The sequence below is a fragment of the Carcharhinus amblyrhynchos genome, chromosome 11 (assembly GCF_965287045.1).
Source record: "Carcharhinus amblyrhynchos chromosome 11, sCarAmb.v2.hapA, whole genome shotgun sequence".
In the NCBI taxonomy this organism is placed as follows: Eukaryota; Metazoa; Chordata; class Chondrichthyes; order Carcharhiniformes; family Carcharhinidae; genus Carcharhinus; species Carcharhinus amblyrhynchos.
The window spans coordinates 18156701-18182852 of record NC_137334.1 but is presented as its reverse complement, the minus strand read 5'-3'; the positions used below and the strand labels follow the sequence as shown (position 1 = coordinate 18182852).

The 26152-nt window shown below is 48.4% G+C and overlaps 1 protein-coding gene across 1 annotated transcript in view; it reads right to left on the bottom strand.

Annotated features, from left to right (window-relative positions):
- LOC145349944 (integrin beta-2-like) overlaps positions 1-25856 on the bottom strand; it is a 76259-nt gene extending 50403 nt beyond the window's left edge. The window contains exon 1 of the mRNA XM_080198647.1: positions 25778-25856. The gene's annotated coding sequence lies outside the window, so the exon portion shown is untranslated. The remainder of the gene's footprint in view (positions 1-25777) is intronic.
- Positions 25857-26152: the final 296 nt, after the last annotated feature.

Below are 26152 nucleotides of genomic sequence, written 5' to 3'. Positions count from 1 at the left end.
GTCCCCGAGTGTCCAAAGATGCACAGGTTAGGGGGATTGGCCATGCAAAATTGCCGCTTAGTGTCCAAGGATGTGCAGGTTAGGTGGATTGGCCATGCAAAATTGCCCCTTAGTGTAAAGATGTGCGGGTTAGATGGATTGGCCGTGCTAAATTGCCCCTTAGTGTAAAGATGTGCAGGTTAGATGGATTGGCCATGCTAAATTGCCTCTGAGTGTCGGGGGATTAGCAGAGTAAATGCGTGGGAAAGCGGGAAAGTGGAACTGAGCCACTTCAGATCAGCCATGATCTTGTTGAATGGCGGGGCAGGCTCGAAGGGCTAGATGGCCTACTCCTGCTCCTATTTCTTATGTTCTTATGTTCAACTAAATTATCCAGTGTCTAAGATCATGGAATCATTGTCATTGCCTGGCACTTGTGTGGCGCGAACATTACTTGCCACTTGTCAGCCCAAGCCTGGACATTGTCCAGATCTTGCTGCGTTTGGACACGAGTTGCTTCAGTCTCGGGATTGCCAATGGTGCCAAACATTGTGCAATTATTGCCAACTCCATGATGGAGGGAAGGTCATTGATGAAGCAGTTGAGGGCGGTCAGGTCCAGGACATGCGATCAGACAATGATGTCCCAAACACTCCCAGGATGCTACAATCTTTCTGAACACCAGCGCCCCAGCCAGTCACACAGGATTCAGGGATGATGTGGAGATGTCAGCGTTAGTCTGGGGTGGGCACACTAAGAAGTCTCAAAATGCCAGGTTAAAATCCAACAGGTTTATTTGGAATCACGAGCTTTCAGAAGGCTGTTCCTTCATCAGGTGAGTGGAGGTTAGTTCACAAACACAGCATATCGAGACAAAGCCGCAAGTCTTTACAGGTACAGACAGCGCGAGTGGTGAGAGGGATAATCACAGGTTAAATCATCTGGAAAGACTTGATTATCTGAAAAGATTGACATTCCAACCATAATGCGGCATGGTGGCACAGCGGTTAGCTGTCTCCCAGCACCAGGGACCCAGATTCGATTCCCAGCTTGGGTCACTATCTGTGTGGAGTTTGCACATTCTCACTGTGTCTGTGTGGTGCCCCAGTTTCCTCCCATGGTCTAAAAGACGCGCTGGTTAGGGTGCATTGACCTGAATGGGCACCGGAGTGTGGCAACTAGGGGATTTTCACTTCACTGGAGTGTGAATGCAAACCTTACTGGTGACTAATAAATCAACTTTAACTTTTTACTTTATTATCTTGCAATCTTGTCTTTGCCCATACACGACGCGCTTGTGACGCTCACCTCTCCCCTCGCCGAGCGCTCCGAAAGCTGGTGATTCCAAATAAACCTGTTGGACTTGAACCTGGTGTTGTGAGAGTTCAGGGGACGTGACCTAATTAACCTGGGGCACTGGCTGACTGATTTTGCTGACATTCACTGCGGCAGAGGAGGAGCTGGGAGAAACAGAGTGCGGGGAGGTTCGTTGCAACAGGAAACGCTGTGGTTGGTGGTTGTAGGCATTCACAACCTCGCTGGTTAACTCGCTGGGACCTCACAGCTCCCTTATTCTCTTTCTCACTGAGAGCCAGATCTGTTGGAAGACGGAGAATTCCTGCGAGGCCGCTCACTATTTGTGGTACAGTGGCCCACTGCTATCAGTATTAGTTGTGTATTGAGAAAGGAATGGTGTGAAGACATTCCATGCCCTGAAACAGGTCAATTTCTGAGACAGCAGCGTAAAGTCACACCCCCTCCCGGTTTCTCCTGAGTGACCCCACCCCCCCCACGCTCCCCCCCCACCACGCCCCCCCCACCCCACCAACCCCCTCCCCCACCCCCCACCCCACCACCACGCCCCCCCACCCCACCCGCCCACCCCACCCCGCCCCACCCCCCCCGCCCCCCACCACGCCCCTCACCACGCCCCCCCGCCCCCGCCCCCCCCACCCCACCCCCACCACGCCCCACCAACCCCACCACCCCACCACGCCCCCCCCCCCACCCCATGATGGAGACGGAAGATCATACACACTCGTTGACCTTTTCCAGTGCAATACCCAACGGAAAGGTGGCATGAGGATGGGATTCGAACCCCACGCAGGCAAAGCACAAGCAATTTACCGGTTGCCAGAGAGGCGTCAGCGTGAGAGTTTGGTCCACCATTTACCATCAGAAGGTCTGAACTATTTCTGAGTGGAATTAGAGTCAAACGCAGTCTCAGACCCCACCATAACCTAACAATATCAGATTGTGGAGAGATGTTTGCAAAGTACTTGCTGGGTGACTTAGCTGGCAATAATTGGCATGTTTCTCTTCCAGGCTAGCTGGACAATGGTTCCCTTTTCTAACAGAGTAACCCTACAGACTGCTGACCTTCCAAAGTTAGTGTTTAACAAACTCCTGGAACAAAGTATCACTTTGTTACTGACAACCGGCTCAAACAAAGACAGAAATTAAAGCTAAACCAAGGGAAGGTGAATCATGATGCACTGTGGTGTGGAATTTACAGAGCTCAACACAGGTCAGAGGTCACCATCTCCAAACATGTGCTGTTCAGTTAGATTAGCCTTGCTAAATTGCTCTTTAGTGTCCAAAGACGTGCAGGTTAGGTGGATTGGCCATGCTAAATTGCCCTTTAGTGTCCAAAGATGTACAGGTTAGGTGGATTGGCCATGCTAAATTGCCCTTTAGTGTCCAAAGATGTACAGGTTAGGTGGATTGGCCATGCTAAATTGCCCCTTAGTGTCCAAAGATGTGCAGGTGAGGTGGATTAGCTATTGTAAATATTGTAAATACAGAGAAGGGGTGGGAGGGCCCGGTGGATGCTTTTTCAGAGAGTCAGTGCAGACTTGATGGGCTGAATGGCCACTTTCTGCATTGTTCTGGATTCTATGATACACCTCCAACAAATCTCCTCTCAACCTTCTCTTCTCCAAGGAGAAAAGTCCCAACTTTTTCAATCTATCTTCATGACTGAAGTTCCTCATCCCTGGAACCATCCTCACAAATCTCTCCTGCATTCTGTCTAATCCTCCACATCCTTCCTGAAGTGCAGTGCCTGGAACTGGACACAGTGACTCCAGACGAAGTGTCTTTATACAAATTTGACATAACCTCTTCTTCTGCCCCTGTTAATAAAACCCAGATACATGACACTATACCCTTCATGCAGAAAGCTGAACACACCAATGATACCCCACATCAGAAATCAGTTCTCCAAGCACCAGAATGGATCAATTAGGTTAATTTATTCTCTGAAATATGAGAGCTTTTCTCACACAGGATGCTGATGTATCTTAGTCAAAGAGTTGTGGTTTCCAACCCTTTTATTTCTTAACTCACGGGACACCAACGCCCACCAACGCCTCTACTTTCTCAGAAAACTAAGGAAATTTTCCAGGTCCACTACAACTCTCATCAACCTTTACAAATGCACCATAGAAAGCATTCTTTCTGGTTGTATCGCAGCTTGGTATGGCTCCTGCTCTGACCAAGACCACAAGGAACGACAAAGGATCATGAAGGAAGCCCAGTCTATCAGTCAAACCAGCTCCCCCATCCACTGACCCTGTCTACACTTCCTGCTGCCTCAGGAACAGCAGCCAGCATAATTCAGGACCCATGCACCCTAGACATTCTCTCTTGCACCTTCTTCTGTCGGGAAAAAGATACAAAAGTCTGAGGTCATGTACCAATCAACTCAAGAACAGCTTCTTCCCTGTTGCCGTCAGACTTTTGAGTGGACCTACCTCGCATTAAGTTGATCTTTCTCTACACCCTAGCTATGACTGTAACACTAAATTCTGCACACCCTCCTTTCCTTCTCTATGAACGGTACGCTTTGTTATAATTGCACATGAAACAATACTTTTCACTGTCCATGTGACAAAAATAAATCAAATCGAATCACATGACTCTAGCTGGCTGGCCAGCATTTATTGCCCATCCCTAGTTGCCTGAGGACAGTTGAGAGTCAACCACATTGCTGTGGCTCTAGAGTCACAGGTAGGCCAGACCGGGTAAGGACGGCAGATTTCCTTCACGAAAGGGGCATTAGTGAACCAGATGGGTTTTTCCGACAATGGTCGTCAGTAGATTCTTAATTCCAGATATTTATTTCATTGAATTTAAATTCCACCATCTGCTGTGGCGAGATTCGAACCAAGGCCCCCAGAACATTAGCTGACTTTCTGGACTAACAGTCATGCGATAATACCACGAGGCCATCACCCCCCCTCTACTGGATTGACAACTTGAGAATACAAATCCAGGCTGACCCTGCAGGACTGAGAGAGTGCTGCACTGTTTGAGGAGTTTTTTTTATTCACAGGACGTGTGCAATACCAGAGATTATTTAGACCATAAGACATAGGAGCAGAATTAGGCCACTCAGCCCATCGAATCTGCTCTGCCATTCAATCATGGCTGATATTTTTCTCATCCCCATTCTCCTGTCTTTTCCCCATAACCCCTTATTAATCAAGAACCTATCTATCTCTGTCTTAAAGACACTCAATGACCTGGCCTCCACAGCCTTCTGCGGCAAAGAGTTCCACAGATTCACCACTCCCTGGCTAAAGAAATTCCTCCTCATCTCTGTTTTAAAGGATCATCCCTTTAGCCTGAGGTTGTGCCCTCTGGTTCTAGTTTCTCCTACTAGTGGAAACATCCTCTCCACGTTCACTCTATCCAGGCCTTGCAGTATCCTGTAAGATCCCCCCCTCATCCTTCTAAACTCCAACGAGTACAGACTCAGAGTCCTCAACCGTTCCTCATATGACAAGCTCTTCATTCCAGGGATCATTCTTGTGAACTATTATTTGCCCCATGGCTAATTTCCCCTGCAAGGCCAGCGGTGAGTTTCTTTCCTGATCCCTGCGGTCTGCCTAATACAGGTCAGACGGGCTCTCAGTTTAAGTATCTCATCCGATAACAGAACCTGACAAAGTGGACATGCACCAACTCAATCCTGCAAGACCAACCCAATTTGCCCGAATACTGGCCCACTCTCAATCCTCATCCTGGGGGTGACCATTGACCATCACTGAATCCCCCCCACTATCAACATCCTGGGGGTTACCATTGACCAGAAACTGAATCCCCCCCCCCACTATCAACATCCTGGGAGTTACTATTGACCATCACTGAATCTCCCACTATCAACATCCTGGGGGTTACTATTGACCATCACTGAATCTCCCACTATCAACATCCTGGGGGTTACCATTGACCATCACTGAATCCCCCCCACTATCAACATCCTGGGGGTTACCTTTGACCAGAAACTGAACTTGACTAGCCATATAACCACAATGATTACAAGAGTAGATCAGAGGTTGAGAAACCTGCAGTGAGTAACTCACCTCCTGACTCCCCAAAGCCTGTCCACCATCTACAAGGACACAAGTCAGGAGTGTGCTGGAATACTCCCCACTTGCCTGGATGGGGGCAGCTCCAACAACACTCAAGAATAACTCTTGTGTGGCGTGATTGTCACTTGCTGGAAGGGGTTGTTGCCTTCATGCGGGACCTCCTCAGCGATAACCTACTCACTGACGCTCAGTTCTACCTGTGGGTGGCAGAGGGTGTCACTGAACTCCAGACCACAGTGCCGTCTCGGTTCAAAGATGGACAACATTTCCAGAGGTGTGAGTGGCTTGCCCTCAATGTTGGGCTTGGCTGAGCGTGGCAAGGGGCCCCAGTAAAAAGTGAAGTGGGGACCTAGGGGACACTGTCCACTGTCACCCCGAGCACAAAGGAAGTTGGTTGTGATTGTCGAAGGTCTCTCATCTCAGCTGCAGGACACAATGCTCAGGGTCCCTCAGGGTTAGTGTCCTCAGCCCAACCATCTTCAACTGCTTCATCAAAGACTTTCCCTCAGTATAAGAGGGGGTACTCACTGGCTGTTGCGGTGTTCTATTTGCCACTGCCTCAGATGTTGAAGCAGTTTCTGCCACACACATCAAAAACGGAACAATATGGAGGTTTATAGCATGGAAATAGGCTCATTGGTCCAACTTGTCCATGCCAGCCTTTTTTTTAAACCACGAAGCTAATCCTAATTGCCCGTGTTTGGCCCATATCTCTCCAAACCCATGTAACTGTCTGAATGTTTTTTCAAGGCAAAATTGTACCTGCCTCTACTACTACCTCTGGCAGCTTGTTCCAGACACTCACTACCCTCTGTGTGAAAAAATTGCCCCTCTGGGCCCTTTTGTATCTCTCCCCTCTCACCTTAAACCCATGTCCTCTAGTTTTAGACTCCCCTACCTTTGGGAGAAGATATTGATATTTACAAGCGTGCCGGTCAAATTCCAGACGATACCCAGGGTGCGTGGAGTCCTTGATTACGCTGGCTGCTTTTCCCGAGGCAGCGGGAAGTGTAGACGGAGTTGATGGATGGGAGGCTGGTGTGTGTGATGGTTTGGGCTACATTGTTGTCCGTGTGATCTTGCTGTGCGCGGATTCAGAAGGACTTGATTCGCTGCCCAGTGTTTCAACACAAAAATGTCTTCCCTTTTCCACAACCTGTCCCGAAGCCGCAAAATTTGAGAAGTGGCTTTAAACTTTCTGGTGTTTTTGTTTCAGAAACAGCGCACAGTGTGCAGGGGCAAGCACATTGCTTCACACTGAACTCCAAATAGATTGCAAAGTGTTCATTTCCTGTTTTCACTGAAAACGTACAAAGGTGACAGAAAAGCTTCTCACATTTAAGTTTGGTACTAATTGAGCAGCACTGGAGGAACCACATCATCAGCCGCAATTCTATAAGGCAACAGGGTAAATTCTCCTTTTGGCAGAGAAATTTCCGAGCAGGGGGAGGGTCACTCTGTGCTCGAGCGAGCCCATGCAACAGTCACCAGATTAGTTCCACTCCACACACTCGATAAAAACTATTTTTGTAGTCGCTGGCCGTTTCCGCAAGTATTTCTCGCAAAAGCTTCCATCTGGGTATGGGTGGCACGGTGACACAGTGGTTAGCACCGCTGCCTCGCTGTGCCAGGGATCCGGGTTCAATTCCCAGTTAGAGTCACTGTCTGTGCGGAGTTTGCACATTCTCTCCGTGTCTGTGTGGGTTTCCTCCCACAGTCTGTAAGACGTGCTGGTGAGGGTGCATTGGCCGTGCTAAATTCTCCCTCAGTGTACCCAAACAGGCACCAGAGTTGTGCCAATTCGAGGATTTTCACAGTAACTTCATTGCAGTGTTAATGTAAGCCTACTTGTGACTAATATGTAAACTTTAACTTTTAACCACATCCGAACCCTACTTTGCATTCAAGAAAATTTTATCCAATCGAGGCTGTTGAGTAACATTTGTGCCACTCAAATGCCAGGCAATAGAATGACCACTGAAAGGGAATCGAACCATCGCCCCTTGACATTCAGTGGCATCAGAGAAGTACAGTGGCGCACCTAGAGGAAACCCATGCAGGCACGGGGAGAATGTGCGGACTCCGCACAAACAGTGACCCAAGGCTGGGAATCGAACCCTGGCGCTGTGAGGCAGCAGTGCTAATTACTGTGCCACCGTGCTGCCCCTGCATACGTGACCAAAGTCAGGCAGTCAGTCAATCTGCAAACAACTGCAGGCCTCAAACCAAGTTCATAAACGTCACCTATACTGTGTTTCATTTATTAGTGCATTTTGGTACTTCATTTCTAATCACAAAAGCCAAATCAAATCAAGTCCAGTCATGGTCCTCATGTGAGGGACAAACCAGATCCAAGCTGACAAGACAAGGAGGTTTATATCCCATCTAGGGCTCGATCTAACAAGATCCAAGCTGACAGGATGAAGCAGAGAAACAAAGAAACTACAAGCAGGAGTAGGCCATTCGGCCCTTCCAGCCTGCTTGGCCACTCATTTTGATCATGGCTGATCATCAAATTCAATATCTTTATCCCTCTTCCTCCCCAATATTCCTTGATCCCTTTAGCCCTAAGAGCTATCTTATTTCTTCTTGAAGTCACACAATATTTAGGCCTCAATTACATTCTACGGTAGTGAATTCCACTCATTTCCCACCTTCTGGGTGAAGAAATTTCTCCTCACCTCAGTTCTAAAGGGTTTACCCCTTATCCTCAAACTATGACACTAAGTTCTGGACTGCCTCACAATTGGGAACATGGTTTCTGAATCTAACCTGTCTAACCTGTTCGGGAGATGCCCGCATTGGACTAGGGTGGGCACAGTAAGAAGTCTCTACTTAGATTTAGAAGAAGACTTTCTATGGGCCCTGTTAGAATTTTATAAGTTTCTATGAGATCCCCTCTCACTCTTCTAAACTCCAGTGAATACAATCCTAATTGACTTAGTCTCGCCTCATAAGACAGAGCTGCCATCCCAGGAATCAGCCTGGTAAACCTTTGCTATACTCCCTCTATAGCAAGGACATCCTTCCTCAGATAAGGACACCAAAACTGCACACAATACTCCAGGTGTGACCTCACCAACGTCCCATCTAGTTGCAGCAAAACTTCCCTGTCCCGATGCTCAAGTCCTCTCGCTATGAAGGCCAACATACCATTCGCCTTCTTCACTGCCTGCTGTACCTGCACATATATCGCACCTCCTCCTGTGTTTGATCTAAAGCTTCATCTTACTCTGAGATGGCTTTAGAGAGTTAAGGAACCTGCAGTGCGTCTCGTTGCGTACGGAGTCACACGTAGCACAGAGAGGGGTCACGTACACTTTGGCAAAAGTTGACATGTTAACACCTCCAGCAACCATTCAGCTTGATGGATATCCTGTTATTATTCTTTCTCAAAGTTTGCCTCAAGTTCAGAGGTTATTCTGAGGTCGGAGATAAGCTCAGAGTGAGGGAGGGGGGGCAGTGAAGTACAAAAGGGGCTGATTGCTTCCCCAGGGAAATTTTCAATCGATTGAAACCACCCCACAACCGCACCCCAACGGAGATCAACAGAGAGAAGCAGGAGGGGACCGCGATCAACGTGAAGTGATGACAACAAGTTGTGAGCGCACACATTCACACACATCAGCAGTTGGTTTGTGAGGTGTGAACAATCAGTTTCACACCAACGTAACAGGGATCAGCAGCACGGAAAGCCATTTTCTGCTGCTTTATGAATCATGGCAGACATTTTGCGTGGCGCAGGTTGGAGCAGCTGGTCACATTAGCCGCCAGGGGCATCATGGAAACGGCCACTCGCCAGGCTCAACTCAACGTTTTCACCCTGGTTTCTGTTCAGATGAAGTGTTTGATCAAACGGCCCGGATTTGTAGAAATCCAGCCCACGAGAACCTCACAGCGCCAAGGACCCGGGTTCAATTCCCAGCTTGGATCACTGTCTGTGTGGAGTCTGCACATTCTCCCCATGTCTGCGTGGGTTTCCTCCGGGTGCTCCGGTTTCCTCCCACACTCCAAAAGACATGCTGGTTAGGTGATAAATGCAAAATAAATAAACTGCAGACGCTGAAATCTGACCAGGGGTTATCCAGACTCGAAACATTGGCTCAATTCTCTCTCCACAGAGGCTGTCAGACCTGCTGAGATTTTCCAGCAATTTTCTGTATCCATTGTCCTGGTTAGGATGCATTGGCCCGTGCTAAATTCTCCCTCAACGTATCTGAACGGGTGCCAGAGTGTGGCAACTAGGGGATTTTCACAGTAACTTCATTGCAGTGTTAATGCAAGCCTACTTGTGATACTAAGAAATAAACTTGACTTTAAGCTTGACTTAAACATTCTCCTCACTGGTAATATTTCCCCCCAAAGCCCTCATTGCTGCGGACAAGGACAGTTCAAACAATTGTCCAATGATCCGAAATCCACTCAGAAGATCCAAAGTACAACATCACTTGGAATAAGGAGGTCAGGATGATGTTCCCATTCTTTTGGCAGAAGGAGACTAAGGAAATTTAGCAAATGCACTACAACTCTCACTAACTTCTACAGATACAGCATTCTTTCTGGTTGTATCACAGCTGGGTATGGCTGCTGCTCTGCCCAAGACCGCAAATAAATACAAAGAGTCATGAACAAAGCCCTGTCCATCACTCAAACCAGCCTCCCATCCATTGACTCTGTCTACACTTGCCGCTGCCTTGGAAAAGCAGCCAGCATAACCAAGGACTCTATGCACCCCAGACATTCTCTCCTCTACCTTCTTCCATTGGGTAAAAGATACAAAAGTCTGAGATCACGTACCAACCAACTCAACAGCAGCTTATTTCCTGCTGCCATCAGGCTTTTGAATAGACCTGCCTTGCACTAAGTTGATCTTTCTCTACACCCTAGCTATGACTGTAACACTACGTTCTGCACTCTCTCCTTTCCTTCTCTGTGAACGGTATGCTTTGTCTGTATCGCGCGCAAGAAACAATACTTTTCATCGTATATGTACACGTGACAATAACAAATCAAATCAAATCAAAAGGGAATAGTAGCAGGAGTAAGCACCCATCCTCTCGAGCCTGCTCTGCCATTCAACCATATCGCAGCTAATCTTCTAACTTAACTCCACTTGCCTGCAATATCCCCACTTCCCTTGATGTTGTTAAACTCAGGAGTCTATTGCTCTGTCTGGAACATACTCAATGACAGACCCCACGTAGCCCTTTGGGGTAGAGAATTCCAAGGATTCACTGCCCTCCGAATGAAGAAATTTCTCCCCATCCCAGTCCCAAATGGCCAAACCATTATCCTAGTCAGTGCCCCCAGGAACTGGACACCCCAGGCTCGAAAGCCCTGTCCATTAGACATTCTCTTAACTGTTTGGCTGGAATTCGTCCTCCACAGTGTGAGCAACAGGTAAAGATGCTGTTAACACATATATCTGTACACCATAGAAAAATCGCCTAAAGTTAGGTAGACTGGATATAGTCAGGCACATTGATAACCCACATTATGGAAACAACTGTGATTTTAGTCACAAACATAGGGCATAAAATTCGCTGCTGCTAACAGAGCAATAGTCAGGGACAATAAAGAGACTGCCTGTGGTGTAGGAATAACACCAGATGTGTGGGTCCAAGTTATAAAAAGCAAATGGTATACAAGATGTGTTGTTTCTACAACTAAGCATAAAAGGGGGAAAAAGGTCACTGAAATAGTCGGGACAGCAGTGATTAAGTTGGCAAAGGATTGATTACCGCCGATCTGAACTGGACACGTAACAGTGTTAGATAAGACGGATGAGTTTACTAATGTACTCTTGTGATAACAGGAGACATTGTTAGATGGGGAGTAGAGGGGATGGAAACTTGGGGCACCTCGAGCCAATAGGGGGACGACAACACATAGATGGGACAGGGACCACCAATTAGGGGAGAACAACACATTGCAAAGCCATTACAATGTTTGTAAAAAAGTATAAAAATGTGCTGCAAATCGATGTAAGGTGTGCCTATTTTATTGGACACCCAGTCTTGCAAGAATGTTAAATAAAATATCTTGCTCCTTCAGGACTTGACTTGACTAAATTGTTTGACTGTGAGCTGCATTTCTCACAACAGGAATTGGAGCAGACAGGATGCGGACAACAGGAAGGTCTGTTTATCTCGAACAGGATTTTACAGTTCTGAGGCCGGAAAATTCCACCCCTAGAGTCCTTCAAAAGCTAAACAATCATAGACACCATCATAGAATCCCTACATTGCCGAAGGCAGCCATTCGGCCTATCGAGTCTGCACTGACAACAATCCCATTCCAGGCCCTACCCCCACAACCCCACTCATTTACCCCACTAATCCCTCTAACCTGCACATCCCAGGACACTAAGTGGCAATTTAGCACAGCCTGTCAACCTAACCCGCACATCTTTGGACTGTGGGAGGAAATCGGAGCACCCGGAGGAAACCCACGCAGACATAAGGAGAATGTGCAAACTCCACACAGACAGTGACCCGAGCCGGGAATCGAACCTGGGTCCCTGGCACTGTGAGGTAGTCGTGCTAACCACTGTGCCGCCCACTCTCAATATCTTTCACTTTCTATCACGAGGAACTGGGGAATGAAAGCAAAATTACTGCTGATACTGGAATCTGAAACAAAAACAGACAATCTCAGCTGGTCTGACAGCGTCTGTGGAGACAGGGTAGAGCACTGAACAAAGGATCATCCAGGCTTGAAATGTTGGCTCTATTCTCTCTCCACAGATGCTGTCAGACCCACTGAGATTTCCCAGCACTTGCTGTCTTTGTTTCACGAAGAAATGAAGACTGATTCCTCCGAACTTGAGTCAGAAAAGGGTCTCGAGGAATAACTGGGCTCCATTCACATTGTGGGAGAAATAAGAACAAAGAACAACACAGCCTGGGAAACAGGCCCTTCAGCCCAACGAGCCCGCGCCGCCATTTTAATATTATGAGTGCCCTCCTCTACCCATGACCTTTGTCTACACCTATTGGGGAAGATTGAGGGAAGACTAATTTAGGGATAATTTGTTACACCAATCAGCCTAAGAGCACGTTTTTGGGGTGTGGGAGGAAACTGGAGCACCCGGAGAAAACCCATGCAATCATGGGGAGAATGTGCACACTCCCGCAGACACTGGCCCAAATCCATGTATCTGCACAGCAAACAGTGGCAGTCACTGAGCTGTCATGTTGCCCATCAGATGGTCCAGTTTAAGCGTACACTAACAACGTGAAGCAATAGGCAACTCTCGAAGCAACGTCCAAGAACAGCCCTCGCACGACCCCACCGCGTGTACACACCTTGTCGGTCAACAAGGCGGACCAAATATTTAACCTCTAACTATGCTGGACAAACACGATGGCACAGCAAGTCTAAACACTCATTAGCACAAACTATAATCGAGATCTCGGGGAGTCTGTTCGGTAGGTGAGGCGTGGCCCCTTTAAGAGGACAGGTCAGGTCACCCGGAGTGACCTGACCTGGGAACCGCCCCTGCAGCCACTTGAGGGCCGGAGTGCAGTTTGTTCCGAGCCTCAAATAAACTGTTCCTGTGGCTTGCATTTGGTGTGGCTTCTTTGAAGCTATGTCCCGGATAGTTACAGACTTAACACATGCAAAGCTGTACTTTTGCAAAGCAGAAAGTCACACACTTGTTATCTACAAACCAAAACACTTGATAACACATTCTGCATGTTGCAATAGCCGTGTGCTCATAAACAATGTTACTCCCATAACTCGAATGGGGAATGCATCACCCTGTTGTGGCATTGGGATCAGCAGTGTTGGGGGGGGGGGGGGGGGGGGGCGCGACACTTCGATTCACTAGCCAGAGGTCAAGATAGTACGGTTAAAAAAAAGGGATGGCACGGTGGCACAGTGGTTAGCACTGCTGCCTTGCGACGCCAGGGACCCGGGTTCGATTCCAGCCTGGGGTCGCTGTCTGTGTGGAGTTTGCTTGCTGTCTGTGTGGGTTTCCTCCGGATGCTCCAGTTTCCTCCCACATTTCAAAAACGTGCAGGTTCGGTTGATTGGTTAAATACGCGGGCCTGGGTGGGATTGTGGTCAGTGCAGACTCGATGGGCCAAATGGCCTCCTTCTGCACAGTAGGGATTGTATGATTCTCCCTGTGTCTGCGTGGGTTTCCTCCAGGTGCTCCGGTTTCCCCCCACAGTCTGAAAGATGTACTGGTTAGGGTACGTTGGCCGTGCTAAATTCTCCCTCAGTGTACCTGAACAGGTGCCAGAGTGTGGCGACTAGGGGATTTTCACAGTAACTTCATTGCAGTGTTAATGTAAACCTACTTGTCACACAAACAAATAAACTATAAAACCGTAAAAGAGAGTGAAGTTGATCCAGAGATGCCCGTTGGAGAGTTCACGTGTGTGTGCATACCAGGCGAGGTTCTGCCTGTTGCCCAGTTTGGTAACGTTTGCGGTTAAGATCACCAATGAAGAATGACCATTTCTGAGCAGTGCCAGTGACCTGCTGGTCAGCGCAACGTGACATTATCCAATCATTAAGTCATTACAGTACACTCAGCCCAGGGGCAGCCATTCAGCCCACCAAACCCATGCCAGCTCTCCAATCTGTCGTATTGCCCTAACTCCCTCCGCACCCCGTGTTATCTCTGTTGGCCCAGCAAGTTTATTTCCTGCAAGCACCCATCCAATTTCCTGGTGAAATGAGTGATCCTGCCTTTGCCAACCACCTCATTGATGATGACTAACTAAGCCATTGTCACACGGACTCATAGAATCCTTACAGTGCGTTTGGCCCATTGAGTCTGTACCAACTGTCTGGCAGAGTATGTCATCAAGGGCCCATCCCCCGAACCCCATATACATTTACTATGGCCAATCCCCCTAACCTACACAATCTTTGGACACTAAGGGACAATTTAGCATGGCCAATCCACCTAACCTGCACATCTTTGGACACTCAGGGACAATTTAGCATGGCCAATCCAACTAACCTGCACATCATTGGACACTCAGGGACAATTCAGCATGGCCAATCCACCTAACATGCACATCTTTGGACACCATGGGACAATTTAGCACAGCCAATCCACCGAACCAGCACATTTTTGGACATTATAGGGCAATTTAGCACGGCCAAACCACCTAACTACACAATCTTCAGACACTAAGGAGCAATTTATCATGGGCAATCTACCTAACCTACACATCTTTGGAGTGTGGGAGGAAACCAGAGCACCTGGAGGAAACCCACACAGACATGGGGAGAATGTGCAAACTCCACACAGACAAGCTGGAAATTGACCCTGTGTCCCTGGTGTCGTGAGGCAGCGGTGCTAACTACCTCATGTCTCTGTTGACCCTTTGCTGAAGCCACGAGCCCTGCTCTATTGCTGTGGCCGCTATTCCCGTGTCCTTCGCTGCTTCTGGTAACAATCCACCAATCTCTTAAAGGACGGGACTGTTGGTCACTCCACTGGTGACCAATGCTGCAGAGAGAGGAATTTTTCTTCACTTTGTTCCTCATTCTCTTTGTGAACATGTGAAACAAATGCTCACTCATCAATGATTTCCCAATCAGGGGATACAGTTAATTTATCCTTTATTAATGCCTTTAGAAGCCACTGGTAACTTTCCGCGTGACCTCAGTACTACAGTCAGAGTGACTCATGCTGTTTGTCATGACTAGGATGGAGAGGCAATGGTCTGGTGGTATTATCACTAAGTAAGTTTATTTGCCACTAGCTTACTTTAACACTGCAATGAAGTTACTGTGAAAATCCCCTAGTCGCCATACTCAAACATCTCTTCAGGTACACTGAGCAAACCTGGTGTTGTCAGACTTTTTACAATGCACCCTAACCAGCAAGTCTTTTGGATTGTGGGAGAAAACCAGAGCACCCCGGAGGAAACCCACACAGACATGGGGAGAACGTGCAGACTCCGCACAGGCAGTGATCCGAGGCCGGGAATCGAACCCGGGTCTCTGGCTCTGAGAGGCAGCAGTGCTAACCACTGTGGCACCATGCCGCTAGACCATTAATCCAGAAACTCAGCTAATGTTCAGGGGACCCAGGTTTGAATCCCACCACAGCAGATGGTGGAATTTGGATTCAATAAAAAAAATCTGGAATTAGGAATCTATTGATGAGTATTGTCGATTGTCGGAAAAACCCATCTGGGTCACGAATATCCTTTAGGGGAGGAAATTGGCCATCCTTACCCAGTCTAATAAATAAACTATAGAACTGTAAAAGAGAGTGAAGTTGACCCAGGGATGCCCGGTGGAGAGTTCATGCGTGTGTGTAAGAACATAAGAACATAAGAAATAGGAGCAGGAGTAGGCCATCTAGCCCTTCGAGCCTGCCCCGCCATTCAATGAGATCATGGCTGATCTGAAAGTGTATACCAAGCGAGCGCAGGATGAGGTTCTGCCTGTTGCCCAGTTTGGTAACAGTGGTACTCCAGAGTCACAGCAATGTGGTTGACTCTCAACTGCCCTCGGGCAACTAGGGATGGGCAATAAATGCTGGCCCAGCCAGCGACACCCACGTCCCACGAGTGAATTAAAAAAGATATGCATCCAAGACATCTCTCCAATGAAGAAACAGACCCTTATGATCAAAACCCCACAATAACTTCATTGCAGTATTAATGTAAGCCTTACTTGTGACTAATAAATAAAACTTTTAACTTTTTCAAAATCCAGACGTGCGACTGTTTGCAGCACGAACTCTGCATTGCCTCTGCCACAACAGAGTCCTGTATTGTTTCATTCTGAGTAAATGCATTTAAATCTTTCACCCTGACTCTGTAACACATGCCAATATTTCACCTGTATCTACCCAGTTTTTGTGTTGTTGTGCTGTCAGACATAGCTCTGTGGTGGCATCAGAATGTCAAGATCGCAGGTTCAAGTCCCACTCCACCGGCGTGGGGACAAAGGGGAGAATTTCACGGTTAGAGAGAGACAAATCCACTCACAAAACCCACTGACTTTGACGAGGCCAGATCATCCAATCAGCGGGTACAATCATAACATCCTGCCCAGGTTCTGAGCCAACGGTGCAGTGCGGTGCCTAGGGAGTGCCTGCCTTTCAAATGAGACGTGTATTCCATCAAGTATTTCATGGAATCCCTACAGTGCAGAAAGAGGCCATTTGGCCCATCGAGTCAGCACCCACCCTCCAAAGGGGCACTCCACCGGAAGAAACCCACACAGACACCAGCAGTGACCCAAGGCTGGAATCAAACCAGGGTCCCTGGCGCTGTGAGGCAGCAGTGCTAACCACTGTGCCACATCCAAACACACTCTTTGGACTGTGGGAGGAAACCCATGCAGTTACGGGGAGAACATGCAAACTCCACACAGGCAGTGGCCCATGGCTGGAATCGAACCTGGGTCCCTGGCGCTGTGAAGCAGCAGTGCTAACCACTGTGCCACACCCAAACACTCTCTTTGGACTGTGGGAGGAAACCGGAGCACCCAGAGGAAACCCATGCAGATACGGGTACAACATGTAAACTCCACCCAGACAGTGACCCAAGGCTGGGATCGAACCTGGGTCCCTGGAGCTTTGAGGCAGCAGCGCTCACCACTGTGCCACCCATGAACACTGGTGCCTCAAGTATTGGTCGACAGGTTTAACAAAAAAACACATTTGAAGGTCTGCCGTTTGCAAACCACAAAATCTCACAGGCATTCTAACCCTAACAGGAGTAACAATATACAAGATAAAGGAAAAGGCCCAGGAGGCAGGAGGACAACAAGCCGCAAGATAGAGGCAAGGCATCAGGGGTTGGATGTGGGCCAAAAGTGGCACAGCATGAACAAAAGGGAACATGTCCTCTCTCTATCCGACCCCAAAAACCTCAGCAAAAGATGTTCCCTGGCTGGCAAGGTCAACACTAGAAGTTCTGGAAGCTTCTCTCGGTTTAACATGCTGACGTTTTAGCGCTTCTATCCCCACAGCCAACTTTTAATGCACATTCTCACTTCCTCTGCCGTTCAAATACCCTACAGTGATAGTCTGTCCTGACTGAAGTCCGACTCCTGTTACAGGTCACTGGAGTTTTTTGAGAAACTTCTTCCTGCAGATTAAGACCTCCCGCCGCTGGGAGTTAACCACCCAAATCTGTCACTCCAAGTGTCAAGAGTTGTATCGTACAGAAGAGGCCCTTTTGCTCATCAAGTCTGCCTGACCAAAGCTACACCACACCAACACTAATCCCACTTCCTACACTTGTCCCATAGCCATCAACGTTGCAACGTTTCACGTGCTCAGTCACCTACGTTTTAACACGAGTGAGGTTTCCCACCTCTGCTACTTTAGGGCGGCATGGTGGCACAGTGGTTCGCACTGCTGCCTCACAACACCAGGACCTAGGGTTCGATTCTGGCATCGAGCGACTGTCTGTGTGGAGTTTGCACATTCTCTTCCCGTGTCTGTGTAGCTTTCCTCCTGTGCCCAACCCCACTCCAAAGATGTGTGGGTTCGGATTAATTATGATAAATTAACCCTGAGTGTCCCGGGATGTGTAGGTGAGTGGGGGTAAATACTTGGGGTTATGGGCCAACAGGTTTTGGGTGGAATTTCCCCTTAGTGTTAGGGGGAATTACAAGGATAGGGTCTGTGTGGGGTTGTTGTCAGTGCAGATTCGATGGGCCAAATGGCCTCCTTGTAGGGATTCTATGATTCTACCTTCCAGGGCAGTACATTCCAGATTCCGAACCTCTGGGTGAAAATATGTTTCCATAAATCTCCTCCAAACCCCCTACCCCTCACTTTAAGACTCAGCCCCTCATTGTTGACCCTTGAACCAAGGGGAACTTGGTTCCTATTCATCCTGTCCATACCCCTCATAATCTTACACACCTCAATCAGGTCCCCCACCTCAGCCTTTTCTGCTCCAAATAAAACAATCCAAGCCCATTCAGTCTCTCCTTATAGCTCAAACGCTCCATCCCAGGCAGCATCGTGGCGAGTCTCCTCTGCACCCCTTCTAGTGCAATACTCTTGTTTACTCTTTACTCTATTACTCTTGCAATAACTCTTGCCCAGTTACATACAGGTGTTGCGTTGCTGCAGGTACCATCCATCAGAGCAAACATTGAACTCCTGTCAGTTAAAATGGGCATAAGAAAATGTCTTTTTTTTACAAAGAGCAGATCGTCCAGTCTCCTGGCCAGTATCCAGCTGCAGCCGGAACATTTAAAGCCATCCTTCCTCTTGCCAACACTGTATCAGGCTCTGAGGCCCACAGCAACCCATCTTCTCCTCCTGCCTTTTCCTCACCCAGGTGGGAATGGTGACATCTAAGCGGACCTCTCCAGATGACACGACAACTCTTCCCCTGCCTCCATGTGCTCGGCAGACATCCTTGGATGACCCTGGGTCTCCTTTCGTAAACAGGGCAAAGGCTGAAGGCATAGACTTATAAGTTCATCAGATACAGGAGCAGAATTAGGCCATTCGGCCCATCAAGTCTGCTCCGCCATTTCATCATGGCTGATATGCTCCTCATCCCCATTTTCCTGTCTTCACCCCATAACATAAGAGCATAAGAAATAGGAGCAGGAGTAGGCCATCTAGCCCTTCGAGCCTGCCCCGCCATTCAATAAGACCATGGCTGATCTGTCGCTGCTCAGTTCCACATTCCCGCCCTCTCCCCATAACCCTTAATCCCCTCGCTTATCAAAAACCCATCAACCCACATCTTAAAAATATTTAGCGAGGCAGCCTCCACCACTTCAACGGGCAGAGAATTCCAGAGATTCACCACCCTTTGACTGAAGAAGTTCCTCCTCAACTCCGTTCTAAACCACCCCCCCTTTATCTTGAGGCTGTGCCCCCTAGTCCTACTGTCCTTTCTGAGCGGGAAGAGTCTCTCCACCTCTATCCTATCCATCCCATTCATCATCTTACATGTCTCAATGAGATCTCCCCTCATTCTTCTAAACTCTAACGAGTACAAGCCTAGTTTATTCAGCCTCTCCTCATAACTCAATCCCCTCAACTCCGGTATCAGCCTAGTAAACCTCCTCTGCACTCCCAAGGCCAAAATATCCTTGCGTAAGTGCGGCGACCAAAACTGCACACAGTACTCCTGCTGCAGCCACACCAATGCCCTATACAGCTGCAGCAAGACCTCCCTACTTTTATATTCAATCCCCCTCGCTATGAAGGCCAGCATCCCATTCGCCTTCCTGACCACCTGCTGCACCTGCAGGCTGGGTTTTTGCAACTCATGCACAAGGACCCCGAGGTCCCTCTGCACCGTCGCCTGCTGCAGTTTTTCGCCACATAAGTAATAGTCCTGCCTACCATTATTCCTACCAAAGTGGACCACCTCGCACTTGCCAACATTAAATTCCATTTGCCATTTCCTGGCCCATTCGCCCAGCCTATCTAGATCCTTCTGCAGACTCTCCACACCCTCCGCGCAATTTGCCGTTCCCCCAATCTTGGTGTCATCAGCAAATTTCGACACCATACACTCTGTTCCCTCCTCCAGATCATCTATATAAATGGTAAATAGCTGAGGCCCCAGCACCGACCCCTGGGGCACTCCACTAGTCACCAACCGCCAATCCGAATAGCACCCATTAACCCCCACTCTCTGCCTCCTATTTGACAACCAATCCTCTATCCACGCTAACACCCTACCCCCAACTCCATGTCCCCTGACCTTCTGCAATAACCTCTTGTGAGGTACCTTGTCAAACGCCTTCTGAAAATCAAGAAAAACCACACCCACCGGCTCTCCTCTATCCACCGCCCTAGACACATCCTCATAGAACTCCAATAAATTTGTCAGACATGACTTCCCCTTAACGAATCCATGCTGCATCTGCTCTATCAAGCAATTCCCCTCAAGATGCCTCGCTATTTCCTCCTTGATGATGGATTCTAACATTTTACCTACAACAGACGTTAAACTAACTGGCCTATAATTCCCCGCATTTTGCCTGCCACCCTTCTTAAACAACAGCGTAACATTAGCCGCTTTCCAATCTTCCAGCACTTCCCCGGAATCCAGCGATGTTTGGAAAATAACCACCAAGGCATCCACTATCACCTCCGCCATTTCCTTCAGAACCCTCAGATGCATTCCATCTGGTCCTGGGGACTTGTCCACAATCAATCCCTCCAGTCTGTCGAGCACCGCCTCTCTAGTAACAATAGTGTCACTGAGACCCTCCAGTCCTACCACCTTTCCATCGCTAACACCCGGCAAATTATTCACGTCTTCCTCCGTGAAGACCGAAACAAAAAAGTTATTCAAGACCTCAGCCATTTCCCCATCCCCTACCACTAAGTCCCCCCTCTCATCCTCTAAGGGTCCAACGTTCACCCTAGCCAGCCTCTTCCTTTTTATATATTTATAAAAACTCTTGCTATCCTTTTTTATATTAAGCGCTAGCCCAGCTTCATAGTTTCTCCTACCCTTCTTTATCAACTTCGTCAATCTTTGTTGACATTTAAACCTCTCCCAATCCTCTTCTCGCCCACTACTCTTAGCTACTCTAAACGCCTCCGCTTCTAATTTAACACTTTCCTTCACCTCCTTCGTTATCCACGGCTTATTACCTCTCCTCCTACGGTCCTTTTTAACCATCGGAATAAATCTCTGCTGAGCACCAAGAAAGATCTCCTTAAAGATCCTCCACTGCTCCTCAGCAGACCTACCTTCCAACGCGCTACCCCAGTCAACATTCGCCAATTCTTTTCTCATCCTACCGTACTCCCCTCTGTTCAAACAAAGGACGCGTGTCCGGGAACCCACTTTCTCCTCCTCCATCTGCACCAGAAACTCCACCATACAATGATCACTCTTCCCAAGAGGATCCTTCACCACAAGGTCCCTAATTCTACCCGCCTCATTACATAACACCAGATCCAAGATAGCTCGCTCCCTCGTCGGCTCCAACACACACTGTTCGAGGAAACTATCCCGGCAGCATTCCAAGAACTCCTCCTCGAGCCCACCGCGTCCAACATGGGTCGACCAATCAATATGTAGATTGAAATCCCCCATAATTATCGCCGTTCCATTCCTGCACGCCGCACTTATTTGCACGTTAACAGCCCGCCCCACCTCCAGATCATTATTCGGGGGCCTATAGACAACACCCACCAGCGTCTTCCTCCCTTTGCTGTTCCTAATCTCCACCCACAACGATTCCACTTTCTGCTCTTTGGTTCCTATGTCATCCCTTGCTACCACCCTGATGCTATCCTTAATCAGCAGAGCTATGCCCCCCCCTTTTTCTTCCCGCCAATCCTTCCTAAACACTTGATACCCCTGGACCTTTCACCCCATTACCGATTAAAAATCTATCCAACTCCTCCTTAAATTTACTCACTGTCCCGGCATCCACTGCACTTTGGGGGAGCGAATTCCACAGATTCTCCTTTGGGAGAAGTAGTTTCTCCCCAACTCTGTTTTAAATTTGCTCCCCCTTATCCTAAGACTGTGACCTCTCATCCTAGAATGTCCCACAAGAGGAAGCATCCGCTCCACGTCTACTTTATCCATACCTTTTATCATCTTGTACACCTCAATTTGATCTCCCCTTGTTCTTCTCAATTCTAGAGAGTTTCGGCCTGAACTGTTCAATCTCTCTTCATACGACAAACCTCCCATCTCTGGAATCAATCCAGTGAACCTCCTCTGAACTGCCTCCAATGTCACTCCATCTTTCCTCAAAGGGACCAAAACTGTGCACAATATTCCAGATGCGGCCTCACCAATGCCTTGTACAGTTGTAACAACACTTTCTTACCTTTTTATTCTATTCCTTTAGTTGTAAATAGCAACATTCCATCCACTTATTTTGTTATTAGACCACTCTGGCACTGTCGCAGGACACCCGTGCAGCCTGACACAAATTCTGGGTCCCCTCACTTCAAGTTTGTGGTCAATGCTTCCAGCTGATTCAGACTGGCCAAAATCCTGGGAGTTTTCTTCGAAGATATGCTGAAATTCTTGCCTTGGGCTATCCTAAAAATTGGCAACTTCCTCCGTCAGTTCAGCTGCCCCTATCTCTACATGAACCCTCGTCAGAGTTCTCCTTCACTTCCAGAGTCAAACACTCCCAGTTCTCTCTTGGCCTGTATCACATTCTTCATGGCTGAGAGAGACAAATGTATCTCTGTAGCCCATATCCTGTTTCACAGCAATGACTGTTCACCATGCACAACCACATGTACGCCAACCCCACCCGCCCTTCAGCCAGCATCTCAAACAGGCCATTTTGCATTTGCTTATAAACACTACAGTGCTATCGTCCCTCTCCATCTCAGTAACCACTTCCAGCCCAACCAAACCCCTCCCTTCACACAATTCTCCAAAACCTCTTTCTTGAGCTCCACCTTTCTTACAGCAACGAGACTCCTGAGGTGGGCCTCTAGGAGTACAAGCTCCGATTGAGACAACATCGGAGGATCCCCATTCTCTGGGAGAAAATCCCAAAGTGCAGCCCGGACTGAGTAACCCCGGAAAGCCTTCCCCATCGCCCCGGCCAAAAATCCAGAAGTGAGGGGCTGGACAGATAGGTCTGGGATGGCCTCCCCTCTTCCCCCCTCTGACCCAACACCCATCATCCCCAGACCTAAGCACCTCTGGAGGGTTGCACCACCCCCCCCACCCCCACTCCCAGCAGGAGGCAGTGCCCTGGAGGGCAACGGACATGCTTCAATGTTGATTTTTGTTGCGTACGGTGTAATGTGTTGTACTCATATTTGTAGATTTGTAAGTTGAGGTGTATTTCGAGGGCAATGCCCTGGAAATCTATAAACTGACGGTGAACCCTTCCTAAAGGGAAGACAGTAATTGCAGGTTATTGATAAATGGATGGGTGTTAGCCATTGGTAATGTGCCATTCATATCTGTATTTTGAGTATTTGGAATTAATTTTGGAATAAGATATTCATAATAAACAAAAGAAATCCCTGATTGAGGTAATGATTGCCTGTAGACGTACAGGGGAGTGTCAGGACTACGGACACTCCAGGTTCTGACTTTGTCCACAAGCTCCCTTCGGACTGGGGTTAAGTTTGTAAATAAAGGGAATCTGGTGAAGGGACACCAGGCCTCTGTGGAGTTATTTCACTTTGGCAACCTTACCAGGGGGTGGCAGAGTGTGGCACAGCAGTTGGTGCTGCTGCCTCGCAGCGCCAGGGACCTGGGTTCAATTCCCAGCTTGAGTCACTGTTTCTGTGGAGTTTGCACACTCCCCTCGTGTCTGCGTGGGGGGCTCTGGTTTCATAAGAACATAAGAAATAGGAGCAGGGGTAGGCCATCTAGCCCTTCGAGCCTGCCCCGCCACTCAATAAGATCATGGCTGATCTGTCGTGGCTCAGTTCCTTCCACAGTCCAAAAGATGGACTAAGTAGGTGCATTGGCCATGCTAAATTCTCCCTCAGTGTACCCGAGCAGGTGGGGACTGGGGGATTTTCACACTGATTTCATTGCAATGTTAAAGTAAGCCTACTTGCAACACTAATAAATAAAAAAAATTCTTTATTGAATTCAAATTCCATCATCTGGCATGGTGGGATTTGAACCCAGGTCCTCAGAACATTAGCTGAGTTCCTTGATTAACAGTCTGGTGATAATACCATCACCTCCCCTTCCTTATTAGAAATGTTCATTAAACAGGGTTAATGGCTCTTTGTGTAATGCCTTTAATGTCCCAAGGTCCTTCCAGGAATTATCAGACAGAAATGGACACTACACATGGAAGGAGGTATTAACACATATCATTTTAACACAAAATTACCAAAAGCTTGAGCAAAGAGGTATGTTTTCTGGAGCATCTTTGGGGTCGGGCGGGGGGGGGGGGCATTTCCTCTCACACTCGAAAGATGTGCAGGTTTGGTGGATTGGCCATGCTAAATTGTTCCTTAGTGTCAAGGGGTTAGTAGGGTAAATGCATGGGGTTATGGGGTTAAGGCCTGGGTGGGTTTGTGGTCGGAGCAGACTTGATGGGCCGAATGGCCTCTTTCTGCATTCTAAGAGGCGATGGAGAAGTTTACAGAGGGCGTCCCAGAGCCTTGTCACCAGCCATTAACATTGAGGACACTGCAAAGCGAGGTCGAGAGCAAAGGAGTACTGATAGTATTATCGCTGGGCTATTAATCCAGAAACTCAGCTAACGTTCTGGGGATCCGGGTTCAAATCCCGCCACGGCAAATGATGGAATTTGAATTCAATAAACAAAATCTGGAATTAGGAATCTACTGATGACAATGAAACTTTTGCCGATTTTCGGAAAAACTCATCCGGTTCACTAACACCCCTTTAGAGAAAGAAATCTGCCGTCCTTATCCAGCCTGGCCTATCTGTGACTCCAGAACCACAGCAATGTGACTGACTCTCAACTGCCCTCCAAGGGCAACTAGGGATGGGTAATAAATACTGGCCCAGCCAGCGACGCCCATATCCCAAAAAAACTGCCCAAAGATCTCAGGGGAGCTGGCAAGAGGTAAGAACCATAGAATCTCTACAATATAGGAGGAGGCCATTTGGCCCATCGACAACAATCCCACCCAGCCTGTCACTCCATGTATTTAGTCTAGCTAGCCTCTCTGACACTAAAGGGGCAATTTAGCATGGCCAATCAAACCTGACCTGCACATCTTGGGACCGTGGGAGGAAACTGGAGCACCCGGAGGAAACCCACGCAGACACGGGGAGAATGTGCAGACTCCACACAGACAGTGACCCGAGCCGGGAATCGAAGCCGGGTCCCTGGGGTTGCTGGAAGGCAAGTCAGAGTAAGTCAACCAGCACAGGGATGCTGAGGTGGGGGGTGGGGTGGTGGGGGAAGAGTGGAGGAACAAGTTAGGGGCTAAGCTGCAGAGTTTTTGAGTGAGTTAGAGTTTACAGAGGGTAGGCTGGACACTGATGTTATTTGGAAGTGCTGACAAGCTGAAAGGAACTGTGTAACACAGACTTATTGCCCCCCGCCCTCTCCCTCCACTATCAAACTGATATAAAATTCCCCCAAAAAGTTTCCACACTCTGAACAGGCGTGGGCACAGAGCCAGTGACGGGGGTGGTAGAAGTGATATCTTGGGGTCCAACAGAGTGAGACACCTTTCCAACTAAGCAGCAGTCTTTTTTTTCTGAGCAAGGTGCCGCAGAAGCGGAGAACATTGCTAAAAGAGAAAGTTGCTTTGCACTGAACGTGAACTGAAAGACACATGTTATATCTCGTTACATTTAGCGGAGGCAGAAAGATTAAACTCCGGGGGTTCACAGGGGGAGATTGGAACTGAAGCCAGATCACCTTCCAGAGAAGGGGGACAAGTGAAGACACAGCATTTACCCCCCTTCCCCTGGAAGGAGCAGAGGATAGAGAGACTGGGACAGGGAGCTTGCTCTCACTCACACTCACATACACAGTCTGAATGTGGAGTTACTCACTGCAGTTCCGCGCTCTGTCCTTGCACCAGCGGAGTGTTCACACAACCCCACCTCTCTCCCTCTGTGTCTCTATTCCAACTCTACCCTCACTCAGCAAACAACCACTTCCCTTCCTGCAGAGGAAGAGGAAGAGAACATAATGCGCAATGACAAGAAGCCAAAGAGCGGTCCGGGAGGGCGGAGGGAGTGGGTTTTGACTGGTGTTGGATCACCCAGCTGATTCAGAGAGAGTTTCTCACTCAGAGGGTCTCTCACCCAGAGAGGGTCCCTCACTCAGACAGAGTCTCTCACTCAGAGTCCCTCACAGAGAGAGTCCCTCACCCAGAGAGAGTCCCTCACCCAGAGAGAGTCTTTCACTCAGAGAGGGTCCCTCAC